The sequence below is a fragment of the Schistocerca cancellata genome, chromosome 4 (genome assembly GCF_023864275.1).
Source record: "Schistocerca cancellata isolate TAMUIC-IGC-003103 chromosome 4, iqSchCanc2.1, whole genome shotgun sequence".
Lineage (NCBI taxonomy): Eukaryota > Metazoa > Arthropoda > Insecta > Orthoptera > Acrididae > Schistocerca > Schistocerca cancellata.
In genome coordinates this window covers 904,045,195-904,070,332 of record NC_064629.1, presented here as the reverse complement: position 1 = coordinate 904,070,332, position 25,138 = coordinate 904,045,195, and positions in this window count along the sequence as shown.

Genomic DNA, 25,138 nt, shown 5'->3' with positions numbered 1-25,138 from the left:
ACCACGGTTGCGCCAGAGGGCCCTTCTGTCTGTAGCTTGCTACATGCGAACCGCTGCGTTTACTCTTTTCAGCGGTTCGATGGCCCCTGTGACCTTCATTCCACTTCGCAACCGCTGGCCAGTGTTAACTTAGTGCAATCAAGCCCGCATCTGGCTGTAACTTGTGCGTTCAGAAATATTGCACCAAATCTGAGTTCCCTATCTTAATCTGTGGTACTGATACATTATATAAAGTACAGTTAGGAGTCTGAACTCCATCAAAGATGTAGGAAATGTATCTGACTGGTGTTTAACAGTTGAGAGAGATTTGGAACAGATTCTCAGGTTGACAGTTCGCACCAATAGCAGCCACTGCTGCCGCCGATCAAAGGTAAATACATGTGCTTGTGCTACGCCGGCAAGTCATATTCAACTGACACTCTCCTAATTTTTGTATATTCAATCATGACCTACAGTGAAACATATTCGCTATTGGCAGGCTCAACTGAAGCAGAAATGCGAGATATGTGATCTAATGAAAAGGATTGATCAGTCATTATAGAGTGCTTTATAATCTGAAATTATTAAGATGTTTTCGTTGTGTACTTCTTTTTGATTACTCTTTACCGGCCCTCATTCAATTTTGGGTATTTTCATTGTGCATTTTAGTGAAATTGTTATCAGTCTGTTTGTATTTTTTTTTACCCCAAGAAATAATCATCAAACCATATTACCATTATAGAACCTTGTAACAGTTAGGAATTTCGTTTCACAGGTGTGAACACTCAGGACCAATATTTTACCATCCTACATGTAATTTTGCTAGCACTGCCATGTCACGAACTCATACTTAGAGTGAAAATAAACCTTAATAACGAAAACTTAAGATTTTCAAATTTGAAATCATATTTTTACTCCTGAACCCGTACATTAAATTCTGTTAGCCGTAGTGTTTCCTTTGCATGGAGTGTAGTGGAACAGACACTGAGATCATTGTCTGATTACATCACTGTCCCTACTGCTAATCTGTTCTGAGCTGTGTATGGTTGAGATGTATTTTCCTACCTTGCAGACTGTGGGTTCAATACCAAATTCCCAAAAACAGTCGCAGAGCGTCCTTGTATGACTGTGATAGGAAGATAGATCGGAACCAGTCTCACACATGCTAGACTGCTACATAATGCTTTCGCTGTGGAAAAAAAAATGGTTCAAATGGCTCTGAGCACTATGGGACTTAACATCTATGGTCATCAGTCCCCTACAACTTAGAACTACTTAAACCTAACTAACCTAAGGACAGCACACAACACCCAGCCATCACGAGGCAGAGAAAATCCCTGACCCCGCCGGGAATCGAACCCGGGAACCCGGGCGTGGGTTCGCTGTGAAAAATCACAAATCAGAGCATCAGAACTGTTCTGGCAACCTAGCACGAAATTTCGTCCCAGTGGCAGACAAGATATCACCTTGAGCATTAGCGCAAAAGAAACAATACGAATTAGTAACTAAGTAAGTCTGCTCCCTGCCGCTGTGGTATCAGCAGCTACCAGCAGCAAGTCGTATACCCCTAGCTTACTTATTTGTTACATAGTTTAATTCTTAATTTCTTTGCGTGTTTTTTGGTACTTGCATTGTTTAATTCATCAATTTTGGGCGTATTATAGTATTAGAGAGTTGTAGCATCGCGCTTTAGTACCTGAATAGTGTAAATTCGCGTAATAGTCTGTCTTCTATTTTTGTTTTGAACGGCCAGTGTCGGTTGGTCACAGCCAGTGTGCTCCCTGCCGCCGTTGGATCAGCAGCTGCCAGCAGCAAGTCGTATACCCCTAGTTTACTTAGTTGTTACATAGTTTAATTCTTAATTTCTTTGCGTGTTTTTTGGTACTTTCATTGTTTAATTCATAAATTTAGGGCGTATTATAGTATTAGAGAGTTGTAGCATCGCGCTTTAGTGTTTACTTCGTAGATTCTTAATTAAATTGCGTGTGAGTTTCGTATAGGAGGTGTAATTTCGAGTTTTAGTTACTGTAATCGTAAATTCAGGCAGATTGTAGTGCAGTCGTTAGGCATTTGTACAGGTTAGTTAATACATTCTTTGCGTGTTTCCCTTGCGTTTTCTAGGCACGGACTCGTGTTTCAGTAACTGTTGTTCAACATCGATTAGAATGGACAGGGACTGTGATTGCTGTGTTCGGATGAGGGCTGAGTTGGCATCCCTTCGCTCACAGCTGCAAGCGGCGCTGAATTCGGTCACGCAGCTTGAGGCTGTTGCCAATGGGCACCACTGTGGGGAGCCGGACTTGGGTATCACTGGGATGTCAACCTCGTCCCTCTGTCCCCAGATCGGTCTGCCGCTGTGGTTGCCCCGGTTGCTGCCCGCAGTGGGGCTGAGCCCTCTCCTGTGATTGATTGCGAGGTCGTTCCAAAGCGTAGCAGGCAGCAAAAGACGTCCCCGGAGGCTGATCAGAAAGCCTCCCCGGTGCGTCTGACAAAGAGGTTTCAGCCACTGTCTCTGGCTGAGCCAGATGCAGCTGTCTGCCCTGTTTCAGAGGAAGATTCTCAGCCTTCAAGGTCCGGGCAATCACAGAGGGTGGGCTTAATGATAGTTGGGAGCTCCAATGTTAGACGCGTAATGGAGCCCCTTAGGGATGTGGCAGCTAAGGAGGGGAAGAAATGCAGGGTGCACTCCGTGTGCATACCGGGTGGAGTCATTTCTGATGTGGAAAGGGTCCTTCCGGATGCCATGAAGAGCACAGGGTGCAGCCAGCTGCAGGTGGTGGCACATGTCGGCACTAATGACGTGTGTCGCTTTGGATCTGAGGAAATTCTCTCTGGATTTCATCGGCTATCTGATTTGGTGAAGGCAGCTGGTCTTGCTTACGAGATGAAGGCAGAGCTCACCATCTGCAGCATCGTTCACAGAACCGACTGCGGACCTTTGGTGCAGAGCCGGGTGGAGGGTCTGAATCAGAGCTCAGACGTTTTTGCGACCGTGTTGGCTGCAGATTCCTTGACTTGCGCCATAGGGTGGTGGGTTTTCGGGTTCCGCTGAATAGGTCAGGAGTTCACTACACTCAGCTGGCGCCTACACGGGTAGCGGAGGCTGTGTGGCGTGGACTGGGTGGGTTTTTAGGTTAGAAGGCCTCGGGAAAGTACGGGGTGGGCTGCAATCTCAAAGGGTGCATGGAAAATACAGGACGTGCTTGGATCAAGGAACAGTCGGAATTGTAGTTGTAAATTGTTGTAGTTGTGCTGGGAAAGTTCCTGAGCTTCAAGCGCTAATAGAAAGCACAGAAACTGAAATCGTGACAGGTACAGAAAGCTGGCTAAAGCCTGAAATAATTTCTGCAGAAATTTTTACGAAGTCTCAGACGGTGTTCAGGAAAGATAGATGAGGCACAATTGGTGGTGGAGTGTTGGTGTCTGTCGGTAGTGGTTTATCTTGTAGTGAAGTCGAAGTAGATAATCCGTGCGAATTGGTATGGGTGGAGGTTGTACTTAACAGCCGAACTAGGTTAATAATTGGCTCCCTCTACCGGCCCCCAGACTCCGATGCTATAGTTGCTGAACAGTTCAGAGAAAATTTGAGTCTCGTAACAAATAATTACCCCACTCATACGGTTATAGTTGGTGGGGACTTCAACCTTCCCTCGCTATGTTGGCAAAAATACTTGTTCAAAACCGGTTGTAGGCAGAAAACATCTTCCGAGATTGTCCTAAATGCTTTCTCCGAAAATTATTTCGAGCAGTTAGTCCACGAACCCACGCGAATTGTAAATGGTTGCGAAAACACACTTGACCTCTTAGCCACAAACAATCCAGAGCTGATAGAGAGCATCATGACTGATACAGGGATTAGTGATCACAAGGTCGTTGTAGCTAGGCTCAATACCGTTTCTTCCAAATCCATCAGAAACAAACGCAAAATAATTTTATTTAAATAAGCGGATAAAGTGTCACTAGAAGCCTTCCTAAAAGACAATCTTCATTCCTTCCGAACTGACTATACAAATGTAGACGAGATGTGGCTCAAATTCAAAGATATAGTAGCAACAGCAATTGAGAGATACATACCTCACAAATTAGTAAGAGATAGAACTGATCCCCCATGGTACACAAATCAGGTCCGAACGCTGTTGCAGAGGCAACGGAAAAATCATGCGAAGTTCAGAAGAACGCGAAATCCTGAAGATTGGCTAAAATTTACAGACGCGCGAAATTTGGCACGGACTTCAATGCGAGATGCCTTTAATAACGAAACATTGTCTCGAAATTTGGTAGAAAATCCGAAGAAATTCTGGTCGTATGTTAAGTACACAAGCAGCAAGACGCAGTCAATATCTTCGCTGCGCAGTGCCGATGGTACTGTTACCGACGACTGTGCCGCTAAAGCGGAGTTATTGAACGCAGTTTTCCGAAATTCCTTCACCAGGGAAGACGAATGGAATATTCCAGAATTTGAAACACGAACAGCTGCTAGCATGAGTTTCTTAGAAGTAGATACCTTAGGGGTTGCGAAGCAACTCAAATCGCTTGACACGGGCAAGTCTTCAGGTCCAGAATGTATACCGATTAGGTTCCTTTCAGATTACGCTGACACAATAGTTCCCTACTTAGCAATCATATGCAACCGCTCGCTCACCGATAGATCTGTACCTGCAGATTGGAAAATTGCGCAGGTCGCACCAGTGTTTAAGAAGGGTAGTAGGAGTAATCCATCGAATTACAGACCTATTTCATTGACGTCGGTTTGCAGTAGGGTTTTGGAGCATATACTGTATTCAAACATTATGAATCACCGCGAAGGGAACGATCTATTGATACGTAATCAGCATGGTTTCAGAAAACATCGTTCTTGTGCAACGCAGCTAGCTCTTTATTCGCACGAAGTAATGGTCGCTATCGACAAGGGATCTCAAGTTGATTCCGTATTTCTAGATTTACGGAAAGCTTTTGACACCGTTCCTCACAAGCGACTTCTAATGAAGCTGCGGGCCTATGGGGCATCGTCTCAGTTGTGCGACTGGATTCGTGATTTCCTGTCAGGAAGGTCGCAGTTCGTAGTAATAGACGGCATATCATCGAGTAAAACCGAAGTGATATCAGGTATCCCCAAGGAAGCGTCCTGGGACCTCTACTGTTCCTGATCTATATAAATGACCTGGGTGACAATCTGAGCAGTTCTCTTAGGCTGTTCGCAGATGATGCTGTAATTTACCGTCTAGTAAGGTCATCCGAAGACCAGTATCAGTTGCAAAGCGATTTAGAAAAGATTGCTGTATGGTGTGGCAGGTGGCAGTTGACGCTAAATAACGAAAAGTGTGAGGTGATCCACATGAGTTCCAAAAGAAATCCGTTGGAATTCGATTACACGATAAATAGTACAATTCTTAAGGCTGTCAATTCAACTAAGTACCTGGGTGTTAAATCAGCGAGTAACTTCAGTTGGAAAGACCACATAGATAATATTGTGGGGAAGGCGAGCCAAAGGTTGCGTTTCATTGGCAGGACACTTAGAAGATGCAACAAGTCCACTAACGAGACAGCTTACACCTCGTTCGTCCTCTGTTAGAATATTTCTGCGCGGTGTGGGATCCTTACCAGGTGGGATTGGTTCAAATGGTTCAAATGGCTCTGAGCACTATGGGACTTACCATCTATGGTCATCAGTCCCCTAGAACTTAGAACTACTTAAACCTAACTAGCCTAAGGACATCACACAACACCCAGTCATCACGAGGCAGAGAAAATCCCTGACCCCGCCGGAAATCGAACCCGGGAACCCGGGCGTGGGAAGCGAGAACACTACCGCACGACCACGAGCTGCGGACCAGGTGGGATTGACGGAGGACATCGAAAGGGTGCAAAAAAGGGCAGCTCGTTTTTTTTTTATCACGTAATAGGGGTGAGAGTGTGGCAGATATGATACGCGAGTTGGGATGGAAGTCATTTAAGCAAAGACGTTTTTCGTCGCGGCGAGATCTATTTACGAAATTTCAGTTACCAACTTTCTCTTCCGAATGCGAAAATATCTTGTTGAGCCGAACCTACATAGGTAGGAATGATCATCAAAATAAAATAAGAGAAATCAGAGCTCGAACAGAAAGGTTTAGGTGTTCGTTTTTCCCGCGCGCTGTTCGGGAGTGGAATGGTAGAGAGTTACTGTGATTGTGGTTCGATGAACCCTCTGCCAAGCACTTAAATGTGAATTGCAGAGTAGTCATGTAGATGTAGATGTAGTTCCAAATTGGCTGAGAAGAATATAATTTATGTTATCAGATCTTCTTTGAACATTCTTCACGTAATCAGTACGTAAGGCTATGGTCACATTCTATGCGCCAAATGTGGGAAAACTGTTCAGACGACTCTGTTGTAGTTAGGGTACTACCGTTTAATTAACAACAAGTTTAATATGGCCTGGAAAAATGGCATAGCAGTGAGCAATTTACGGAAACTTCGCAAACACTGTTGGGCAAGCAATCTGCCCTGTTGTGAGAAAAAGAGACCATGAAACATCCAAAAAGTGTTTTTTTATTAGATGTACAAGAAATTTCCTAACACTGGTGTACCTTCTAAGACAAAAAAATAGGACACACCACGAATAAGTTATCCAAACGGGACCGAAATGGAAACATGTGATTTACATGTCAGGTTAACGAAATGACAGCAATTTTTGAATCGTTAGATGGTTTATTCAAGGGAAAAGGTTTCAATAACTATGCAAGTAAATAATGTGTTGATCCATCTATGGCCCTTATACGAGCAGTTATTTGGATTGGCATTGACTTATAGAGATGTTGGATGTCCCCAAGAGGGATCATGTTTTATTCTCTCCTTTGGTGCGTTAGATCTTCAAAATCCCGAGATCTTTGGAGGGTCCTGCCAATACTGCTCCAAAAGATTGTCAGTTGGGGAGAGATCTGGTGACCTTTGTGACCAACATAGGGCACCGCAAGCAGTAGAAACCCTTGCTGTGTACTAGCGGGTAGTATCTTACGAGGATGGTGCGCCATGGAGGGCAACAAACTGGGCTGTGAAATATCGTCGACCTACCGCTGTGCTGTAAGGACACAGCAGATGACAAACAAAGAGGTCCAGCTATGAAAAGAAATGGCACCCCAGACCATCATTCCTGATTGTTTGACCATGCAGTGAGCGAAAATTACGTTGGTCTCCCGCCGCTGTCCTAGCCTTCTCTACACACGTCTTCGTTGCTTATTGGGTCTCATTTAAAAGTGGAATACTCAGCACTGAAGACAGTTTCACTGCACTCAATGATATTCCAGGCCAAAGACGTGTTTGGAGCTGTCCTGGACAGCTGTGGAATACCAGTCGGCAGCCGACCGCAATACGCCCTGACAACCAGCAGTCATCATCTGGGGTGTCATTCCTTTTCATAGCAGGACCTCTTAGGCTGTCATCTGTGGCACCGTTACTGTACAGCGGTACGTCAACAATATTTTACGAGGTGCGTTCAAGTTCTACGGCCTCCGATTTTTTTTCTAATTAACTACTCACCTGAAATCGATGAATCTGGCGTTGCTTCTCGACGTAATCGCCCTGCAGACGTACACATTTTTCACAACGCTGATGCCATGATTCCATGGCAGCGGCGAAGGCTTCTTTAGGAGTCTGTTTTGACCACTGGAAAATCGCTGAGGCCATAGCAGCACGGCTGCTGAATGTGCGGCCACGGAGAGTGTCTTTTATTGTTGTAAAAAACCAAAAGTCACTAGGAGCCAGGTCAGGTGATTATGCAGCATGAGGAATCACTTCTAAGTAGTTATCACGAAGAAACTTTTGCGTAATGTTAGCTCGATGTGTGGGTGCGTTGTCTTGGTGAAACAGCACACGCGCAGCCCTTCCCGCACGTTTTTGTTGCAGTGCGGGAAGGAATTTGTTCTTCAAAACATTTTCGTAGGATGCACCTGTTACCGTAGTGCCCTTTGGAACGCAATGGGTAAAGATTACGCCCTCGCTGTCCCAGAACATGGACACCATCATTTTTTCAGCACTGGCGGTTACCCAAAATTTTTTTGGTGGCGGTGAATCTGTGTGCTTCCATTGAGCTGACTGGCGCTTTGTTTCTGGATTGAAAAATGGGATCCACGTCTCATCCATTGTCACAACCGACGAAAAGAAAGTCCCATTCATGCTGTCGTTGCGCGTCAATATCGCTTGGCCACATGCCACACGGGCAGCCATGTGGTCGTCCGTCAGCATTCGTGGCACCCACCTGGATGACACTTTTCGCATTTTCAGGTCGTCATGAAGGATTGTGTGCACAGAACCCACAGAAATGCCAACTCTGGAAGCGATCTGTTCAACAGTCATTCGGCGATCCCCCAAAACTATTCTCTCCACTTTCTTGATCATGTCGTGAGACCGGCTTGTGCGAGCTCGAGGTTGTTTCGGTTTGTTGTCACATGATGTTCTGCCTTCATTAAACTGTCGCACCCACGAACGCACTTTCGACACATCCATAACTCCATCACCACATGTCTCCTTCAACTGTCGATGAATTTCAATTGGTTTCACACCACGCAAATTCAGAAAACGAATGATTGCACGCTCTTCAAGTAAGGAAAACGTCGCCATTTTAAGTATTTAAAACAGTTCTCATTCTCGCCGCTGGCGGTAAAATTCCATCTGCCGTACGGTAATGCCATCGCTGGGACGTATTGACAATGAACGCGGCCTCATTTTAAAACAATGCGCATGTTTCTATCTCTTTCCAGTCAGGAGAAAAAAAATCGGAGGCCTTAGAACTCGAATGCACCTCGTACGTAGCCCCCATGCCGGTTTTCTAACTATGTGGCACACTGACGTGGCGATGCTCCATCGATACCTCAAGATGCAATCGGGAAACACTGCCTGATCGACCAACAATGCTGATATCAATTACTATGACGATATTTCAAATGTCAGTGGATATATTAATGTAGATAACACAATCAAAGCGCTTATTACCTCAATTTTCCTCCATATTGTTACATTCGAAACCAGTTGATACTCGCAAGGATCCTTACCGAGTGGATATCTTTGATTTACGTCATGCGAATAAGATTTGAATATCAGCTCCCTGACATCAATTCCCTAAAGCAGTACTACGCAGTTCACAACGAAAGTTACCTTTAAGGATTAAAAGACATCTGATCGCTGTTACACACAAAATATTTTCGTCATATTAACGTAGTTTCCAGTACTTTTATTACCCTACGTATTTCATAAAAAAGGAAATGTCAATTAACAGTTATTGAATCATAATTGTGTAATTAGATTTGTTTAGATTAGACTAGATTAGATTAGTACTTGTTCCATAGATTAAGAGTACGACACTTCGTAGTGATGTGGAACATGTCAGGTTAATAAAAGGTGTCTATACAAGATATTACATTACACAAAATATTACATGACACTTATTATTTTTAATTTCTTTTCTTGTGGGGGTTGGGGAAATTACCCACTTAATATATCCAAAAATTCATCTAATGAGTAGACGGAGTTGCAATTAAGAAATTCTTTTAATTTCCTTTTAATTGCTATATGGCTATCTGTCAGACTCTTGATGCTATTAAGTAAGTGACCAAAGACTTTTGTGGCATCATAATTTACTCCCTTCTGAGCCAAAGTTAATATTAACCTTGAGTAGTGAAGATCATCCTTTCTCCTACTGTTGTAGCCATGTACACTGCTATTACTTTTGAATTCGTTCGGATTGTTAACAACAAATTTCATAAGTGAATATATATGTTGTGAGCCTACAGTGAAGATCTCTTGCTCTTTAAATAAGTGTCTGCAGGATGATCTTGGACGAGCTCCAGCAATTATTTTGATTACACGCTTTTGTGAAATGAACACTCTTTTACTGAATGATGAGTTACCCCAGAATATGATGCCATACGAAAGCAGAGAATGAAAATAGGCGTGGTAAGCTAATTTACTCAGATGTATATCGCCAAAATTTGCATTGACCCTAATAGCATAAGTAGCTGAATTGTGATTACACGCTTTTGTGCAATGAACACTCTTTTACTGAATGATGAGTTACCCCAGAATATGATGCCATACGAAAGCAGAGAATGAAACTAGGCGTGGTAAGCTAATTTACTCAGATGTATATCGCCAAAATTTGCATTGACCCTAATAGCATAAGTAGCCGAACTGAAACGTTTCAGCAGATCCTCAGTGTGCTTTTTCCATTTCAACCCCTCATCAATGCACATACCTAGAAATTTTGAATATTCTATCTTAGCTACCGATTTCAGATCGAAGTCTATGTTTATTAATGGTGTCATTCCATTTACTGTGTGGAACTGTATATACTGTGTTTTGTCAAAGTATAATGAGAGCCCATTTGCAGAGAAACACTTAATGGTTTTCTGAGAAACATCACTTACAATTTCACCAGTTAATTCTTTTCTGTTGTGTGTGATAGCTATACTTGTATCATCGGCGAAAAGTACCAGCTTTGCATCTTCGTGAATATAGAATGGCAGATCATTAACATATATTAAGAACAGCAGATGACCCAAGACCGAACTTTGCGGCACCCCATTCTCGATTGTTCCCCAGTTTGAGAAATCACCAGTTTTTTTCATATTATGTGAACTGCTTGTTTCAACTTTCTGCACTCTTCCAGTTAGGTATGATTTAAGCCATTTGAGCACTGTCCCATTCATACCACAGTACTTGAGCTTATCTGGAAGTATTCCATGATTGAAACAATCATAAGCCTATGATAGATCACAAAAAATCCCAATGAGTGACTTCCGGCTACTCAGAGCATTTAATATTTCATTAGTGAAAGTATATATAGCATTTCCCGTTGAAAATCCCTTCTGGAAACCAAACTGATATTTGGTTAAAACTTTATTTTTACAAAGGTGTTAAGATACTCTACAATACATTACTTTTTCAAGTATTTTTGATAAGGCAGTCAGAAGAGAGACTGGGTGGTAGTTGTTGAGATCAGACGTATCCCCTTTTTATGCAGTGGTTTAAAAATGGCACACTTGAGGCCCTCTGGGAAAATACCCTGCTTCAGAGAGCTATTACATATGTGGCTAAGAATCCCACTTATTTCTTGGAACAAGCTTTTATTATCCTGCTGGGAATGCCATCAATTCCATGTGAGCTTTTATTCTTGAGAGAGTTTATTATCTTCCTAATTTCAGAAGGAGAGGTGGGTGGAATTTCAATTGTATCAAATAGTGTGGGTAGGGCCTCTTCCATTAACTGCCTTGCTTCTTCTAATGAACATTTAGATCCTATTTTCTCTACATTTAAAAATGATTATTCAAAACGTTTTCGACTTCCGGCTTGTTGTTTATCAAGTTTCCACTCGCTTTGATGGTGATGCCGTCCTCCTGTACTCTTGGTGGTCCTGTCTACCTTCTAATAATATTCCAGATTGTTTTGATTTTGCTATCAGATTAATACAAGTAACATCCTTTTATTTGCAATATTGATCACGTTAAAAGTATAGTAATCAGAATAAATTTAAACTTGGGACAAAAATGCAAAAAAAAAAAATTAAATACTAATATTGATGTATATAATTTTTTTATTTGAATAGTGTCAACGGCCTTGCCGCAGTGGTAACACCGGTTCTCGTCAGATCACCGAATTTAAGCGCTGTCAGGCTGGGCTAGCACTTGAATTGGTGACCATTGAGTCTACCGACCTCTGTTGGCAAGCGTGGTAGACTCAGCCCTTGTAAGGCAAACTGAGGAACTACTAGATTGAGAAGTAGCAGCTCGGTCTTGTAAACTGACGTACGGCGGGGAGAGCGGTGTGCTGACCACATGCCCCACCATATCCGCATCCACTGACGCCTGTGGGCTGAGGGTGACACGGTGGCCGATCAGCCGGTCGGTACCATTGGGCGCTCCAAGGCTAGTTAGCAATGAGTTTAGTTTATTTGAATAGTAATGTCCTTCGCATATATGTGACAAGTTGTATTTCATTTTGGGGCAATCATTAATTAAAACTAAAAGTATATGTTTCTGTTGTCAAACATGATTCTGTATTAGTTAATTAATTTTCCATTTGATATTAAATATAAAATTTAAATAAAAGCCAAGGAAGATTGATTCTAGCAAGATTCTGATCAATGACACTGCAGCTACCTGACTTTAGCGCTAAACACGTAACTACTGACGACCACATTAATAAGCTGGAGTGTATTGTACAGAAGAACCCTCGAATATCTTCTAATCTTTACAGCCTACTTTTCCGATTTATTGAGAATTGCGTCGTGCTGCTTTACGAGTTTGACGCTGGGGCAATCACCTCCCCTGTAAATTTTGTGTATAACAAGAGAGTCACCAGGCATCAGTGCGGAAGGCGCCTAGTCAAACTAGATCATTGGTTCCAACCTGGGCGTAATTACTCCCTCGCTAGTAAAACGAATTTTTTTTTTGGGGGGGGGGGGTGATGAAATCAGATAAGATTAGATTACGGTTAAAGCACGAAACTAAATTGTTTTAAGAAATCTGTACCACAACCTCTTTGGACCAAAAATTTTGAAACAGGCCACTAATTCTAGAACTGTCAAATATGAGCATTAGCACATTACGCGCTGCAGCTGAGGTCACACAGAACGTATTAACGACATTATTTGAAATTCGATTGCAGCGGGCGAAGATAACTAGCCGCAGCCGGTCACTTGTTTGGTGCGGCACGTGCATTATTAGCTACGCCGCATTATTGGTTCGCTCGTTTTGCTTCTTTAGTCAGTTAGTCGTGCGCTTCACAAGCCAGGACACGGACGTGTGAAACGAATGCGTTGTTAATGTCTCCGATTTCATTACGTTCAAAGCGTATTTTGGATTGTTAGAGAGGAGCAGGTGACATTAATTTTTTTCTGTTCAGGTGCGCGCTATTGGACGCTAATGTACAGGACTGCGTTTCGTTTACAGATGGACACAAACAAATAAGTAGATAAGGGGTAATGTGTCACTTTCTTTTAGAAGTGGTGCTACTGTCCGGTAATCATAGAAACAACTCTCTAAATAACGGATACATTCGCAGTTAAAAATTACTTCATAGAAAGGATGGAACTGAAATCTGCATGTACTGCAGGCAGGCGTTTTCGCTACAGAATAAAAGTTGCATGCACGGTTCTGTGATTTCCAGCATGAGCATAATCGTGCTTGAAAGCTTGTGAAGTCGAGGAAATTTACGGCGAGTGAAATTCTCTTATAAATCTATTACGCTTATTTTATTACAATATAGTTATTACCATAAGATGAGACAACTATAATTCTGGCTGGAGGCAAGACTACCGCTACAGATCTAAGCCAGGTGTATACTGTAATAAGATTTTCGATCTTTCGAATGATGTTGGCTACATAGGAATTTAACTCCTACGAATAAAATCTATAGCAAGTTGATTACTCTACATAATGTGTCAAGCTTTCCACGTAATGTCATCAAGCGTTTAAGATCACGATCACCTGTAGGAACAGGACCAGACAGCCTTCATATGGTGCACAAGGAAGGCATTTCTGTAAGGTACACAGTTAGTGGTACACTCTGCTTACAACTGGGGCCCTGTGGCGCCCCTCTCAGCTCAGACTTCAAGCAGCTGCATGTGTCACTTGGGCCTTACTGCAGACCTGCTCAGCGAATACGCAGGGAAGGCCGAACACCACATTCGGAATTCCGCCCACATTCTACAACACCTCAGTCAACAGCTGCTCCGTGATACAGATACTACGGTCAGCTTCAATATAGTTTCTCTCTTCTCTAGACTCACACTTCCTGAATCGTTGGAAGTTCGAGGATTGCTTTACTGAACTTTTTCCCGGTTTGTGGCATCAACTTATTTCCAAATAGAACGAAAATATATATTATATCGATATGCGTTGTTATACCCAGATACTTAAACGACGTGACTCTATCAAGCCGGACAGTGCTAATGCTCTCAGAACATTACGGGTTCGTTTCTTCTCCTCATCCGCATTGACTCACATTTTTCTACATTTAGAGCTAGCTGTCATTCATTACACCAACAAAAAAATTTGTGTGAGTCATCTTGAATCCTCCTACAGTCACTCTGCCTCGACGCCTTATCATACAACACAACAGCGATGGTTAGGTGGGGTATCTATATCTTGGATAGACAGTAAATACAGTAGACTACACCAAAGAAGGGATACTAGCAAACAACTACCTAGTGTTAGTATCAAGTGACTCCAAAGCATCTTTAGAGGAGAGAGCAAGTACAGTCCTTGTCTGGATGCAGGAAGTATTTAGAGACAAAGAATGGTCAGCAGCAGTGAACATGATGGTGCACATGCTGCAGAAAGGTTAAATTTTCTCTAACGGACATTACACTGCCTATTTAGAAGGTCACTATATATCTAGACAGGCAGTGTACAGATATCTGGCGGTACATCAAGACAGGACATTAATGTTCTATCAGAACATCATCGATTCAGCTTCATAAAGTATCTATAGTGATCTATAAGTTTGTAAAATCGGGTACTACTTCCTACAGACTACCACTTATGGGAAATAGGACTTGTTACAATGTTAAATATACAGTCATTATGAGTTTCATGGCCAGTATGTCGGCACGCCATCTCTGTTGTGCTCGTTATAGGAATGTCTTGCGGAAGACGCTGAGACGAATGCTAATAATGGTTTTCGGAGCATTTGAAACAACATCAGTAGAGTAGCTTCTTGTGATTTTATTCATGTTTACATGTAACAAGCGACATAATTTCATTACGTGAGCTCACATGATATTAGTCTCTTGGTTAGCATACCAAACTAAACCATCCAGTTGTTGACAACTTATTGTGCTACTGTAACTGTTCGTTGGCTTGGCACAGAAATCATGTCCACATATCGGAAGAAATTACCTGTTGTTGTCAACAAAAACAGGTTTTTTTTCTAGACTCTGGTTAAATGGTTGTAACACATTCACCCCAGTTATTTTAAATGACTTTGATGCTTCTAGCAGTCCCTGGGAAAGTATTCGCTTATTACTCAAGGCCACACAATGTGTACATTTAACATTATTTCTCACATACTGATGAACATCTCCTTATCTTCCCTTCAACCATCATCTCTTAGCCACGCTCTGGTTTGTTGCACTGCACACGCATAACCAGACAGCATGTGATCATGAGCCTTCTCAGGACTTCTGCTGTCTACTCAAGACGATGCCACAACTTCTAAAGCCAACTATAACAAACCACAAGGGTGGATAGGTAGCTGTGATGCAGGACAGCAGGTGGCACAAGGTAGAGGTGGAATAACTAGCTTGTGAAGGCCATGAGAGACTCGAACGTCAAACTTATCACATTACTTTACTCCAAAATAGTTTGTGCTACGTCAGTAACGAGTGGGGGTCATACTACCTTCCCTCCAAGTGGAAGGTCTGGGTGACTAAGGAGAAGACAACCAGTGTCCAATCATCTGCTTGTCCAAACACGTTTTATTCTGCTGCCGCCTATGTTCATTCTGTGGCATGCGACCCCGTTGTGTGAGTCACACTACAAACACCTTGCGTCAGGAAGCATGGTGAGGGAATCTTTGCTGCAGCTGCCAGCCCTGCGATGAATGAGTGTCCCTACGGCATTTGGTGTGCAGGCACCGCCACACATTCTGCGATGGTGGTAGACGGCTGTCTCATGAAATATGACCGACTGCTTCTAGAACAGGAGCCCAGATTGCTGATGAAGTGAGTCTTGGGTGGTCCACTGCATCATAGCACTAAGTTGGGAAGGTGGGCTCGGTACAGGAAGCTGGTGTCTCGATGGAGACTAAAACTGGTAAATGCTGCTTTCGGCTTCATATCGTCACCTCATCTGACGACGGCCTATCTTTCCAATGGAACTTCTGGGATGCGAATTAAACTGCTCCCAAAACTACAGACATATTAACGCACCTGTAACATTAGTGCCACGCCTGTAGCTACGTTCTCGCCAGAACGACCAAGTTTAAACGCAGCCAAAACCTCTCAGACAAACAGAAGCTAAACAATGTCAAAGTTACACAGAATACTCGAAAGAACTTGCCCCCCTTATAACAGCCGTGTACCGCAAGTCTCTAGAAGAACGGAAGGTTCAACATGATTAAAAACGAGCACAGGTAGTCCCAGTCTTCAAGAAGGGTCGTCGAGCAGATGCGAAAAACTGTAGACCTAAATCTCTGACGTCGATCTGTTGTAGAATTTTAGAACATGTTTTTTGCTCGAGTATCTTGTCTTTTTTGGAAACCCAGAATCTACTCAGTAGGAATGAACATGGATTCCGGAAACAGCGATCGTGTGAGACCCAACTCGCTTTATTTGTTCATGAGACCCAGAAAATATTAGATACAGGCTCCCAGGTAGATGCTATTTTCCTCGACTTCCGGAAGGCGTTCGATACAGTTCCGCACTGTCGCCTGATAAACAAAGTAAGAGCCTACGGAATATCAGACCAGCTGTGTGGCTTGATTGAAGAGATTTTAGCAAACAGAACACAGCATGTTGTTATCAATGGAGGGACGTCTACAGACGTTAATGTAACCTCTGGCGTGCCATAGGGGAGTGTTATGGGACCTTTGCTTTTCACAATATATGTAAATGACCTAGTAGATAGTGTCGGAAGTTCCATGTGGCTTTTCGCGGATGATGCTGTAGTATACAGAGAAGTTGCAGCATTAGAAAATTGTAGCGAAATGCAGGAAGATCTGCAGCGGATAGGCACTTGGTGCAGGGAGTGGCAACTGACACTTAACATAGACCAATGTAATGTATTGCGAATACATAGAAAGGAGGATCCTTTATTGTATGATTATATGATAGCGCAACAAACACTGGTAGCAGCTACATCTGTAAAATATCTGAGAGTATGCGTGTGGAACGATTTGAAGTGGAATGATCATATAAGATTAATTGTTGGTAAAGCGGGTACTGCAGTCCGGAACCGCGCGACTGCTACGGTCGCAGGTTCGAATCCTGCCTCGGGCATGGATGTGTGTGATGTCCTTAGGTTAGTTAGGTTTAAGTAGTTCTAAGTTCTGGGGGACTTATGACCTAAGATGTTGAGTCCCATAGTGCTCAGAGCCATTTGAACCATTTTTAAAGCGGGTACCAGGTTGAGATTCATTGGGAGAGTCCTTAGAAAATGTAGTCCATCAACAAAGGAGGTGGCTTACAAAACACTCGTTCGACCTATACTTAAGTATTGCTCATCAGTGTGGGATCCGTACCAGATCGGGTTGACGGAAGAGATGGAGAGAATCCAAAGAAGAGCGGCGCGTTTCGTCACAGGGTTATTTGGTAAGTGTGATAGCGTTACGGAGATGTTTAGAAAACTCAAGTGGCAGACTCTGCAAGACAGGCGCTCTGCATGGCGGTGTAGCTTCCTGTCCAGGTTTCGAGCGGGTGCGTTTCTGGATGAGGTGTCGAATATATTGCTTCCCCCTACTAATACCTCCCGAGGAGATCACGAATGTAAAATTAGATGGATTCGAGCGCGCACGGAGGCTTTCAGACAGTCGTTCATCCCGCGAACCATACGCGACTGGAACAGAAAAGGGAGGTAATGACAGTGGCACGTAAAGTGCCCTCCGCCACACACCGTTGGGTGGCTTGCGGAGTATAAATGTAAATGTAGATGTAGATGAACCCATTGGTGCTGAAGTACCCTTGCCTGCAATTCAAGCACAGTGCATTACTGCTATGCTGGCATGTTTCACCGAGCGATCCCGGTCCTTCTCGCATAATTCAACAGCGCTTGTACTATAAGCGAAATGACTGTACCATGTGATGTTCAGCTACCAGCTGTTGCTCCAGTACTCTGTCAAATATTCGAAAATGTTCGGCCATAAATGATAGCGGAACCTCAGTTTATAAGCCTGTGCTTAATTATTTGATGTTACTGAATACATTCATCATAGCACTGACCATAATCTTTTCAGCTTCTATGAAGGAGTAGTGAACAGTAATGTCCCTGAATATTTTATTGCGTTCTCAAAACTGGTTCAAGTATTTCATGTCATGCATACTACTCCTTTGACTTTTCCGCTGCGCTGACGCTGGTTGCAACCTCCGGATGCTAGAGGGATCAAAATCATAACGTGTAACGTGGCGGTGTGTGACAGCAGTGTCGGTGCACGGGAAGCCGACGGAGAACTGAAAGCTCGAATTCGAAGAGTTGGTTCGCACATGGAGCACCCTCTCCTTCACCATGACAATGCTACACCACACACAAGTGCTGCGACATCTTCAACGATCAGATGCACTGGGTTCACTGTCATCGATCATACCCCACGTAGCTACCGATTTATATCAGTATCCAAAACTTAAGGAACACCTCCGAGGACTTCACTTTTATAGTACTGAAGAGGTGCGAGCAGAAATAAGTTTGTTGCTTAGTCAACAGAGTGAAACATTCCACAGTGATGGTATTAACTAGCTGGTCTCACTTGGGAGAAATGTGTTCATCGCCAGGATGACAATGTTGACTAACAAATATATAGATATGACGAATAAAGAAGCAATTTGTTAGTAACTTTTACTTTATTTAAAAAGCCCTAAGAGTTGTCACATAAAAAATTCGAAGGAATTACTTTTCAGCACTCTCTCTTACGTTATATTAGCTGGAGTGTAGCGAAATTATGTTTTGGGCCGAGAGATATTGATCCTAGTTTACTGTGGTCTCCCAATGCGTCTCTTGTAAGAAATGCTGCATGCTGAATAACTTTTGTTTCAGAATTTCAAACTTTTTGTGGATATTTACCTTTTGGGGGTAGAGTGAAGGTATTTGCCTGCTTCGTTACCACTTGCGATTCTTAGAGAGATTTTGTTTTTCTTATGTACGTCTAATAAAATCTGAATCTTCAAAGATATGCTATGTTATTGGGTCTGAGTACATTCCTGATACATTTTTGATGGATTACTAAAATACTCATTTATATAATGTACCTTAAAATTGTTTCTAATTTCTAAATTTCAGAACGGTTTCCACTGTTTTGGGTTACGTTTATATAATGTCAGTTTGTAACGAATTTTGTTCACTTTATGTGAACTTTTCACTTTAAGCTTTACTGTTGTTCTCATTCACAATAAACTACAAGCTTACTGATACCAGTTATGACATATTTTATTTTCATAAGAATCTCCAACATCAAGTAGATATATGTGAATTAATGAGACATAAGGGTGTTGTGTGTACGACTTGTAACACGCTTTAGCAGGAGTAAACAGAAACTGAAAAGTCTTTTAGCACATGGCTCAAATTTCTGAGAAGAGCTTTGATTCCATAGATCAACAGAAGTATAATGGTAAACATATTCAAAGGTTATTTTCTCTGATATTCTTAGTATACATTGAACTAAAAGAAGATGGCGTGTACGCACCAAGTAAGTATATTTTCTTCCATCCAAAAACATCCTGTGAAAGCCGCTTTATCTCTTAACTAGCGAATCTCACATTGTTTCACAATTCTTAAATAAGTGTGGGGATGGGATATACGTCCTAATCTCCTAGTTTCCTCACCCTCTGTCCATTGCCTCCTCTCGCCTTTCTCTATTCATCTCCTCCTTCACTTCCCCGCTCTCTGTCCATCATCTTCTACCCCCTCCATCTATCCAACTACCCCTTCCAACTCTCTAAGTCCATTTACTACTTCTCTTCTCTATCCTGCTCGTCATCCCCTCTTTCGCTGATCCTAAACATTGTTCATTCTTACAGCTAACGAAACATTGATTGGAAATTGAAATACCGTAAAATAAATGACAAAATCTTTTGGGTTCTTTGGTATACTTGGTATTCACCTCTCCAGCTGACGGGTCTGTGAGGCTAGTAGCTTCAATCATGGTGTTTCGTGTACTTCTATTCTGCAAACGGGAAGGATCACAAAGTTTCGGACGACTGAGATTTCTTAGCAGTTTTCTAATCGTAAGCCTATCAGCCATAAATGAAACGTTCGTTGTTTCTGTTATAATCGACTGCAACGAATAAAAAAAAGCACATATTTGTTTACACTATTTTTGTTTAAAGTTATATATAAAGAGAAATAATATATATGAGAGAAACAGTTTGTCGAAAGATTTAGCTTCCCTACTGAAAGTTTCCTTTAAAATATTTCTTTTCATTTGATTTGGGATTTCGTCCTGGCTTGGTTGGTAGGTTGCAATTTTGCAGTTGTTTAGCTTTGGGTGGCGTTGTGCATGTATAACTGCGAGAGAACTTAAATACATTTCCCTGCGAGTATGGAACATGAATTAGGCCCTGTTTTATAATCTCTCTAACAAAATGTGCAAACAGATTAAATCATGAACTTTACCATGCGCGTACCCAGCGAGGGGCAGGGGGGGCAGTTGCCGTCCCCCCCCCCCCCCCCCCACAGAATATATTCGAACTCGTTCGCGCAGATCCGGGAGTAATTTTTTCGTCTTCGGCACGTGACTGTCGGCAGGGAAGTTTATAGAAATAATAAATTTAGCTATAAGCAATCCGCTCTACTATTCGCAGGCAGGTAACGTCGCCAAGGAATATCGTATTCACTTGTAGGCAGTAAGGGATCATGACTATGTGAAGTTTCTAACGAACAACATCGTTTCGCCTACCATATTTAAATGTAAATTGCTTTTCTGCTCCTAAATTATTAAATTTTTAGTTACAGCTGACGCTAACTGTAAATTAATAGCAGTTGACGTGCAGGTTATGACAAGCAGTAGATGGCGAAACATTTAGTGCAAGTGATTTATAAAATAATTTTTAGAACGTTCCACAAAACTGGCCATCAGCGAAAAAACTATCGGGCACTTCAGTAAAAGCCCCATTAGGGCTGCCTGAAGTCCTTGCTCACTTGCATAGTTTAATGAGTCCATTTTCTGGATTGTTACTAAGTGACGAAGCAAGAGTATTTACCAAGAAATAATCGGCGGCTAGAGTGCTAGTGGAACGCACGTTCGGATTTTAGACGAGCAAGTAGCATATTCTCCCAAAGAAAAACTCCTTTACAACACGAAGACATTGTTATTCAGTGCATCTCCTTCTTTCACAACATATTAATCGATAAAGGTAGACCCAAAATCTCCCTGCAGTTGAGTTTTTACCAGGACATAATCGAAAACAGTTCTTTGAAGCATGCTTTCAGAAGCAAACAGTGGAGCTTCAAGAAGGATGAGGAGCGGAGGAGAGGTGTTCAAAACCTGTCAACTGTCATTATTGCAAATTTACCTCATGAATCGTTTATTGAATACTGTAACTACTGGGGCTATCGTTTCTTTATTAAAATGATAAAATTTGTACGTAACTCAAATATGATGATATACCTAAGTTTATGCGTTTCTTGTCTGTAGTGTTTTTGGTAATTATTTTTTTTTTTTTGTATTTATTCAGTTCATTCCAATCTTGGCATACCAGACGTCTGTCGTGGCAGTGTTTGTTTTTATGATCCTACAACATGGGATGTTGACGTACATATGGGACTTTTGATGTCCATCGCAAGAAATCGCATCCAACGATCGCAAGAAAAAAAACTCGGAGCTACCGTGCAGCACTGTTCTGCATCACTCTGCTCAGCCCGCAGTCTGAACGGCCACCTCGCTATGGTACTATTCTTATAATTAAAATGTTTATTGAAAGCAGTTTTTTACTAGTTTACTGTATTATTTCATAATAAATGCTGCATGTTTTCTCGGATTGTGCAAGTGCATTCTTGTATTTAAAATGTTTATTAAAAGCAGTTTTTCTCTGGTTTACTGATATATTTAATAAGAAGTGCAGTATATTGTTTCCTGAGACTAATACGACATGCCCCCCCCCCCCCCCCGTAGTTCAGATCCTGGGAACGCCCTTCAGCTTTACTATAAATCTCTATAATTAAACAAAGTGCTGTCTGTGCGTTGATGATCTTCCTAATAATGCCGTTGATGAAATAGTCCCTTTGCATTGATAATTTTCGTAGAAAACTGATTCTGAAATGAAAATATCTTACCTCTTAATGCAATTGCTTGGAAACGTGTTGCTAGCTGCTCTCTGTCCGCCAGCGGCAAATTTCTAACTATAATATCTGAGAGCTTAGTGTAATGCTCCAGACAGCAAGTAGTCTGTTTTACACTTCAGCGAGTGAGACACTTCTTTAAATAAAAATGACATTGATCGAGGATGTAGATAATGCTCCTAGCTGAAGTACCCTTTTAACAGACTGTTTTTTAAACTATCCGATATATTATTACTTGTAGTCACTTCACGTTAGAACACTCATTAACAATGACGAACTCTTACTCTTACAAGTGTTAGAAAATAGATATGAAAAATATCCTACGTTGAAAATTGCTCAATCTTTAATGCAAAATCTGAACTTTCCTCATATGGATGTCTCATTCAACAATGAATCGAGTTACGCGCTACTGCAGTGTCTTTCTAAATCACCAATCAAATCTATGTCCTCTGTTTCACAATATTCAACACAAATCATGTTACTTAAACACAGATGCACTTGGCGTTACGTATATATTGCCAAGAGTCCTCTGTTCGGTGTTATTTCTTTTTTATTATTTACCGGTCATTTAGGACCAAATCGAGGAGCTAATCTCCAAGGTAATGGAACGTGTCATTAAAGGAAATCACAACATAAAACTAATGACAGAAAAAAAATGTTTATGAACACGAAAAATGTCATTACATAAGTTTAATAAACGCAATCAACAATACAACAAGCATCAGCTTAATTTTCAAGAACTACTCGATCGAGTAGAAGGACTGACCCATGAGGAAACTCTTCACTTTCGATTTCAAAGTCCGTGGATTACCGCTAAGATTTCTGAATTCGAGTGGTAGCTTATTGAAAATGGATGCAACAGTATACTGCACACCTTTCTGCACTAGAGTTAAGGAAGTCCGATCCAAATTCAGGTTTGATTTCGCCCGAGTATTAACTGAGTGAAAGCTGCTTATTCTTGCGAATAAGCTAATACTGTTAACAAGAAATGACAGTAAGGAATATATATACAGGGCTATTACAAATGATTGAAGCGATTTCATAAATTCACTGTAGCTCCATTCATTGGCATATGGTCACGACACACTACAGATGCGTAGAAAAACTCATAAAGTTTTGTTCGGCTGAAGCCGCACTTCAGGTTTCTGCCGCCAGAGCGCTCGAGAGCGCAGTGAGACAAAATGGCGACAGGAGCTGAGAAAGCGTATGTCGTGCTTGAAATGCACTCGCTTCAGTCAGTCATAACAGTGCAACGAAACTTCAGGACGAAGCTCAACAAAGATCCACCAACTGCTAACTCCATTCGCCGATGGTATGCGCAGTTTAAAGATTCTGGCTGCCTCTGTAAGGGGAAATCAACGGGTCGGCCTGCCGTGAGCGAAGAAACCGTTGAACGCGTGCGGGCAAGTTTCACGCGTAGCCCGCGGAAGTCGACGAATAAAGCAAGCAGGGAGGTAAACGTACCACAGCCCACGGTTTGGATAATCTTACGGAAAAGGCTAAAGCAGAATCCTTACCGTTTACAATTGCTACAAGCCCTGACACCCGATGACAAAGTCAAACGCTTTGAATTTTCGGCGCGGTTGCAACAGCTCATGGTAGAGGATGCGTTCAGTGCGAAACTTGTTTTCAGTGATGAAGCAACATTTTTTTTTGTAATGGTGAAGTGAACAGACACAGTGTGCGAATCTGGGCGGTAGAGAATCCTCACGCATTCCTGCAGCAAATTCGCAATTCACCAAATGTTAACGTGTTTTGTGCAACCTCACGGTTTAAAGTTTACAGACCCTTTTTCTTCTGCGAAAAAAACGTTACAGGACACGTGTATCTGGACATGCTGGAAAATTGGCTCATGCCACAACTGGAGACCGACAGCGCCGACTTCATCTTTCAACAGGATGGTGCTCCACCGCAATTCCATCATGATGTTCGGCATTTCTTAAACAGGAGATTGGAAAACCGATGGATCGGTCGTGGTGGAGATCATGATCAGCAATTCATGTCATGGCCTCCACGCTCCCCCGACTTAACCCCATGCGATTTCTTTCCATGGGGTTATGTGAAAGATTCAGTGTTTAAACCTCCTCTACCAAGAAACGTGCCAGAACTGCGAGCTCGCATCAACGATGCTTTCGAACTCATTGATGGGGACATGCTGCGCCGAGTGTGGGAGGAACTTGATTATCGGCTTGATGTCTGCCGAATCACTAAAGGGGCACATATCGAACATTTGTGAATGCCTAAAAAAACTTTTTGAGTTTTTGTATGTGTGTGCAAAGCATTGTGAAAATATCTCAAATAATAAAGTTACTGTAGAGCTGTGAAATCGCTTCAATTATTTGTAATAACCCTGTATATATATTGAGAGGCCAATGTCAAAATACGCAGACTCGTGAACAGGGGTAGACAAGAGGTTCCTGAACTTACACCACTTATTGCCCTAATCGTCCGTTTCTGAGCCAAAAATATCCTTTTAGAATGGAAAGAGTTACCCAAAATATAATACCATACGAGATAAGCGAATGAAAATAAGAAAAGTAGAGTAATCTTCGTGTTGAACAATCACTCACTTCAGATACCGTTCGAATAGTAGAAATGGCAGCATTAAGATTTTGGACTAGATCGTGAATGTGGGCTTTCCACCACAACTTACTATCTACCTGAACACCCAATAATTAGAACTGTTCAGTTTCACTAATTATATGCCCATTCTGTGAAATTAAAACGCCACGTTTTGTAGAATTGTGTGGTAGAAACTTAAAGAACTGAGTTTTACTGTGATTTAACGTTAGTTTATTTTCTACAAGCCATGAAGTTAAGTCATGAACTGCACTATTTGAAACCGAACGAATGTTGCACACAATATCTTTTGGTACCAAGCTAGTCTCATCAACAAACGTAAATAATTTGGAGTTACCCGTAATACCACAGGACATATCATTAACATAAATAAATGACAGGATAGGCCCCAACACTGATCCCTGGGGTACCCACCACTTGGCTGTACACTACTACTATAATGATAGAACTCTCGCGCTCCTCGCTGCCCATCAGCGATGACAAAAACCAGCATATCTTCCTTCGATACAATCCTGACAGCAAGAAAGATAACGAAACTGCACATTTTCAAAGCACAGCATTTTTTCTCGCATTAGGTTCTAATAGAATACCTGTGCATTGTTGTTGAGAAATATATTATA